The sequence below is a fragment of the Aedes aegypti genome, unplaced genomic scaffold (genome assembly GCF_002204515.2).
Source record: "Aedes aegypti strain LVP_AGWG unplaced genomic scaffold, AaegL5.0 Primary Assembly AGWG_AaegL5_hic_scaff_1408_PBJ_arrow, whole genome shotgun sequence".
Lineage (NCBI taxonomy): Eukaryota > Metazoa > Arthropoda > Insecta > Diptera > Culicidae > Aedes > Aedes aegypti.
In genome coordinates this window covers 22,639-28,638 of record NW_018734844.1, presented here as the reverse complement: position 1 = coordinate 28,638, position 6,000 = coordinate 22,639, and positions in this window count along the sequence as shown.

The window sequence follows — 6,000 nt, the reverse complement described above, 5'->3', positions numbered from 1 at the left end:
CACACAGACATACACAAGTGCATAGCATCAGACAGTCAACGGGATGAAAGTCGCGGTCAGATGAGTTTTACATTGTCTCAAAAACACTGCTAGATTGGGACATAATCTACTACACAAATCCATAGCTGAGCCTTTAACTGTTTGTATGTTTATTTTTTTTTTGTTCTCAACTCGTGGTACTTTTTAAAGTTTGGTATCGAACAATACGTTATTGTTCTGTTTCCCCAGATGAATAGTTGGCATTTAGTTCGCCCTACTTCCAATCTTACTACCATTGATGAAAAAGACATAGCAAGAAACTTACAGCCTCACAGCAAGCTTACAAGGGGCTGCAAAACAGATCAGATTTGTGGGCAGAATCAGGCAATTATGTTATCTACCAATCAGTAATGAAACTCCAGAATTTTTAGATATAAAACCATAAAAACACAAAACCTTCGGGGAAATAGGTGAGTTTAATGATCCGAAACGTAGCCCACTGTTACTGTAAGTACTCAGATAAGGTCAGTTAATGTATTTTTTTTTCCTCATCTGTAGAGCCTTTTAACCACTGGTTCCATTATTTAGGAATATTGTGGTCCATATTTTATTTGGTGCTCATCAAACATACTTTCACATTGAGATGTGATAGACATTGGTTGATGTGTCACACTGTCCCAACTGGGCACAACTCGTTTTTATAAAGTCTATTACCCTATTAGGACTACCTTGCCAAATTTCCAAGGGCTCTAATAACCCCTTTTCCAAATGCTAACATTCTTTGATCAAGCAATGCTCCACAGTTGCAGAGTAAATGCTCAGCAGTTTCCTTTTCAGCTTTGCAAAAACGACACTCAGAGGATTGTATTTTTCCTATCTTTTTAAGATGATACCTCACGCTGGGCCTGAACCAAAGGATTATAAAAATCGAATGTACATCGGGTTTCTTCTTGCTAGAGTTTAATATTTGGGTTATATTTTCATAATCGAAAGGTTTTAAAATATTCTATCGGTGAAATTTTGATTTTTTACACTTTTTAGCTATTTTTTATACTGAATTCCTTGAAAATCTCGTTTATGACGCATTTCAGCCATACAAAATGTATGGAAAAAATTTCACCGATAGAATATTTTAAAACCTTTCGATTATGAAAATATAGATCAAATACTGATTTCTTGCGAGAAAAATCCGATGTACATTCGATTTTTATAATCATCTGGTTCAGACATGGCGTGTACCTACTTGGGCAGAGACCGGTCATCAGGCCAGTTATTACCCTATGATTTCCTTTATTAAGATTCAGTATAGCCCGGCCTTTAGCTAGACTGGGTTTTATGAATCTTTTCGCTTGCTTGGATGTATCCGTGGCGTTCCAATTGGATTCTACCATGGACCATGGAGTGCACTCAGGAACACCCACAGAACGGTTCAGGGCCGACAAAGCTCGACGCTGCACCCTGTCTTGCTAGATTGTCGGCGATTTCATTCCCCTCAATTCCACAATGGCCGGGCACCCAGTACAATGTAACTTCGTTCCTACTGGCCAATTTCTTCAGAGAAAGAATGCATTCCCACACTAACTTTGATCTACATGTGAATGCCTTTAGAGCATTCAAAGCTGCTTGACTGTCCGAGAAAATACAGATCTTTGCAAACCTATAGTTTCTTTTGAGACAAACATTTGTACAGTCAATGATAGCTTGTATGTCAGCTTGGAACACAGTGGGACTACGTCCCATAGCGATTACCTTGCTGATACCAGGGCCGAATACTCCAGCTCCAGTATTGTCGCCCATCTTTGACCCGTCGGTATAAAATACAATAGAACCTGGACGTAAACTTGGCCCACCAGAATCCCAAGTATAGCGGCTTGGTTTAACCATTTTAAAGGGAACATCATAGTTGGTCTTCGTTGTCATCCAATCTTCTATTGTTTCATATCTGAATTTAAATTGAATTCCTTGAGGATCTTCATGTGACCAATCAAATCACCATTTAGTATTTTATTATAACGAATAAAATGCAAGGCATTTTTTGCAGTTTGCAGTTTAATGAATTGATGCAAAGGCAGTATGTTAAGAAGGACATCCAAGGCAACCGATGGTGTACTTTTTCATTGCCCCTGTCATTGATACACAAGCAAGTCTTTGCAACTTAGCCAGCTTCTTCTGAGCGGTTACCTCATTTGTCTTGGGCCACCATACCAGTGAAGCATAACTAATTTTTGGTCGGACTATTGCTGAATAAATCCAGTTTACCATATTAGGTCGCAGTCCCCAAGTTTTTCCTAGGGCTTTATTGCAGACCCATAGGCCATTAGTACCCTTACTTATGACTTTGCTCAGATGAGAGTTCCAGTTCAATTTCTTATCCAAATAACCCCCAACGTGTTTAACTTCCCTGGGCTTGGGATTATATTTCCAGGGAGCGATGAGTTTTGATGATTGATCGCTGTTGTTAGTAGCTTTAATTAGATGTTGGGTGAATTTCAAAGCAATGGCAACCTTTTTATTACAAAATTTAGATTTTGTCTTCTGACCTAAAGATTCTGGTTAAACTACTGCATAGTACGGCTATCACTCATCAAAATTACTTTCACTTCGGGAAAATATAATTTCAAACTGGCGAGAAGATTACAAACTGAGGGTGGGTTAGGAGCACAGTCACACCCTTGAATGTGCAATGTGGGCTAGTAATTGGGAATGCCATTGACGGTTTGTAATCTTCTACGAGGTTTTCGAAAACCAACAGGGCGCGTGCACCGGGTTGCGGATAGGAGCAAAGGGAGATCAATAGCATCTACTTAAAATAATAGAGCAAAAAGCCGTTCCATGATTAGGTAATGTTGAGCGATCTTCTATGGTGTTCTAGTACTATAAAATTCTTCACTCACTGGGAATTCTGGCCTTGATAATATCGATTGGGATAAAAACATAAAATAATACCTAATACTCATAAGTACAATGTAGCTTCAATGTAGTCATAAATGAAATAAAATCAATTTTCTATACTTGACAAGGTTTTGAAGACAATCAATGAGTGAAAGAACTACCTATTAGAAAAGCCACATCAGCTAAGGCTATACATATACAAATGTTGGTCATAGGGTCATGACGAGCATTCGGTATGTATGTCTATGACTGATTCTGATCTAATAGGGGCACTAGAAGACCACGCGGACAATTTCGAAACAAATTATTTTTATACATCGGTCTTATGATCCGAAAGGCTCAGCTATGCTGTAATGCCATTTTTTAAGCTATTCATTAGTGCTGTTTAATTGTTTATTATTCTAACAAAACTACATAATTACTCATTACTAATCACTGTTCCTATATTCTCTCTTTCTCACCTTCTCATCTGTTGCATGATTATGATCATTACTAATATAATGCATGAGCATGCACAATAAGAATAATTCCAGAATTGTAAGCAGTCAATGGATAACTGGATAGAATAGCTTCGAAAAGGATGCTCAAAACAGAATAATTCTGGCCAGGGAAGTATGAACCACATGAGTAAGTAACACATTTCATTTTAATAATATCAAATATTTTTATATAAATCAGCACCGCCAATCAGTGAACTGAATTATAATTTTATATCTGTACATAATAAAAACAGATAAAGTTTGTAAAGTTGTCACCATCGATTGAATTGCGTTCTTTATAGTAATGTTCAATCATTATCAAAAGCTCCTAAAGCGTCGCATCGTGCCATCAGCAGTTCTTAGCATCACTCTCATATTGTTATTACTTTGTTGTTTATTAAATTTCTATAAAGCGATCAGCTCATTCTTTCTTACTTGTACAATTGTTTGAAATTTTAATAAATCAAACCAAACTTCAAAATTCAAATTAAATTGCTCTCAGCACATTTACATTTTGCAGCATTAATCGCATTACTGTGTCAAGTCTTCTCCAATTTCCTATACCCTACCCCAACCCTTCCTATCATTTCTGATGGTGTTCAAGTGGTCCGCATAGACTATTACGGCCATTACCTATCCCTGCCCCCGGCTTTGGACTGACTTGCGCTCTCATTGCCCCACCAAACGCTGCAAAATGAAAATGAAAATGAAATAACCCCAACGTGTTTAACTTCTTCCGAAAATTGAATTTGAACTCCATTCAAAGACGGCTGTATAAGCTTTACCTTTTTCCTTCTGGTAAAAGGCACGATAATAGTTTTTGAAGGGTTTACGTTTAACCCCTCTTCCCTACACCATTTGAGAGTAATGTTTAACACAGTTAGCAACCAATCGGAAATCGTGTTATCAAACTTTCCACGAACCAAGATGGCCACATCATCGGCATATCCAATTGCCTCAAAACCTTGATCTATTAAATTTCTAAGGAGTTCGTCTACTATAAGAGACCACAGTAAGGGCGATAACACTCCTCCTTGAGGACATCCCTTCGTAGATCTTATAGATATTTGCGCACCTCCTAGATCAGCAGAAATTGTGCGATCCTTGAGCATAGTCATAACCCATACGATAACACATTTATCCAAGCCCCTTGCTTCCATGGCTGAACTCAAAGAGCTATAGGATGCATTATCGAATGCTCCTTCAATATCGAGAAAAGCAACCACGGCTATTTCTTTGGCTTCAAGAGATTTCTCGATTTTATTTACCAGCGACTGCAGCGCCGTAATGGTAGATTTACCTGATTGATACGCAAATTGGTATTTACAAAGAGGTATTTCTATTAGACTTGTTGACTTGATGAAGTCATCAAATATTTTTTCCATTGTCTTTACAAGAACAGAGGAAAGGCTTATAGGTCTAAAGCAACCCGGTGCTAGACAGCCATGTTTTCGTGGTCAGCATCAAACTCAAGAGCAACAACGTACATTGGCCTAATCATATTGGGGAAATTTTCCTCCAATACTAAAATGTGTTTCTAGCTAATCACATCAACCAAAATTAACTCTCTGTACTGCAATGCAATAGTTTGCAACCGTTTGTTTGTTCGAATTACCGTTGTTATGCAAGAAAAGAAATTTATCGGAGAAAAAGATTTCGCCATCATTGATTGTTAGTCCTTAAACGGTTATTTGTTTACAAACACTGAGCTGTCAGTGGGAACCACTTCCTAGTGGGAACCAGAGATGTTTGCTCGTTATTTTCTACACGGAGAAAATGAAGTACTCAAAAGTGAGTTCATTCCACTCAATTCCGGGGGTTCGTGCGTTAACCTAATTTTGAGTTGATGGGGTAGAAGTTGTTTTCATTTGCAGCCATTCGAAAAAATACCTACTGGCTAAGTTCTTTTCACTCAACCGGCAGATCAAATAACTCAACTTCCAGTACTATGTCACTTACTCAAATTTGAGGTAACGCACAAAGGTTCGGTTTTTGGGTAATTTTGCTCTTCGCTCTCTGACAACAATAGAAAGAGCGAATGAAATAGGGAGAGAAAAATAACTCAAAAGTAAGTTTAAAAAAACTCAAATATGTGTTTTCCGTTTTCTCCGTGTAATGGAGTTGTATGGGCGGCGTCAGGAGGCTGGTCTAAAGGCTTTGGGAGTTGTTTTATCCTTTTTTTCCAGCTGTATCAATATCAGAAACAATCTTAAAAATATTCTTAAATAAATGACTGGTCTGTTTCTATGAAGAATCAAACTCTTATCTCCTGGTTCCTGTTTGGTTTTTTTTTTCAGGAAAGAGCTCTGCAAAATTTTCATTTATAAGAAACTCAGTCGTCACCAGCCCTGCAAATGTGTTGTATAGCGTGTTGCATGGTATACATGGCATATATGAGAAGAAATGTGATATTGGGCATGAGCATGAGCATTGATGACTGTACAATTCGTAGTTGCTACTCCGTGATTGATCAGAGTAATCTAAATTGTACAAGGAACCAACATATGCAGCTTGGGAGTAGCATGCCATCTTCAATGTACATTTACAAGGACTCTGAAATTGGTAATGCCAATAATGACATGATCAGGATTCACCTTGGTAAGTGATGAGCAGGGCTGCCAGATGGTTTGATAGAAAACCTGTATCTTCC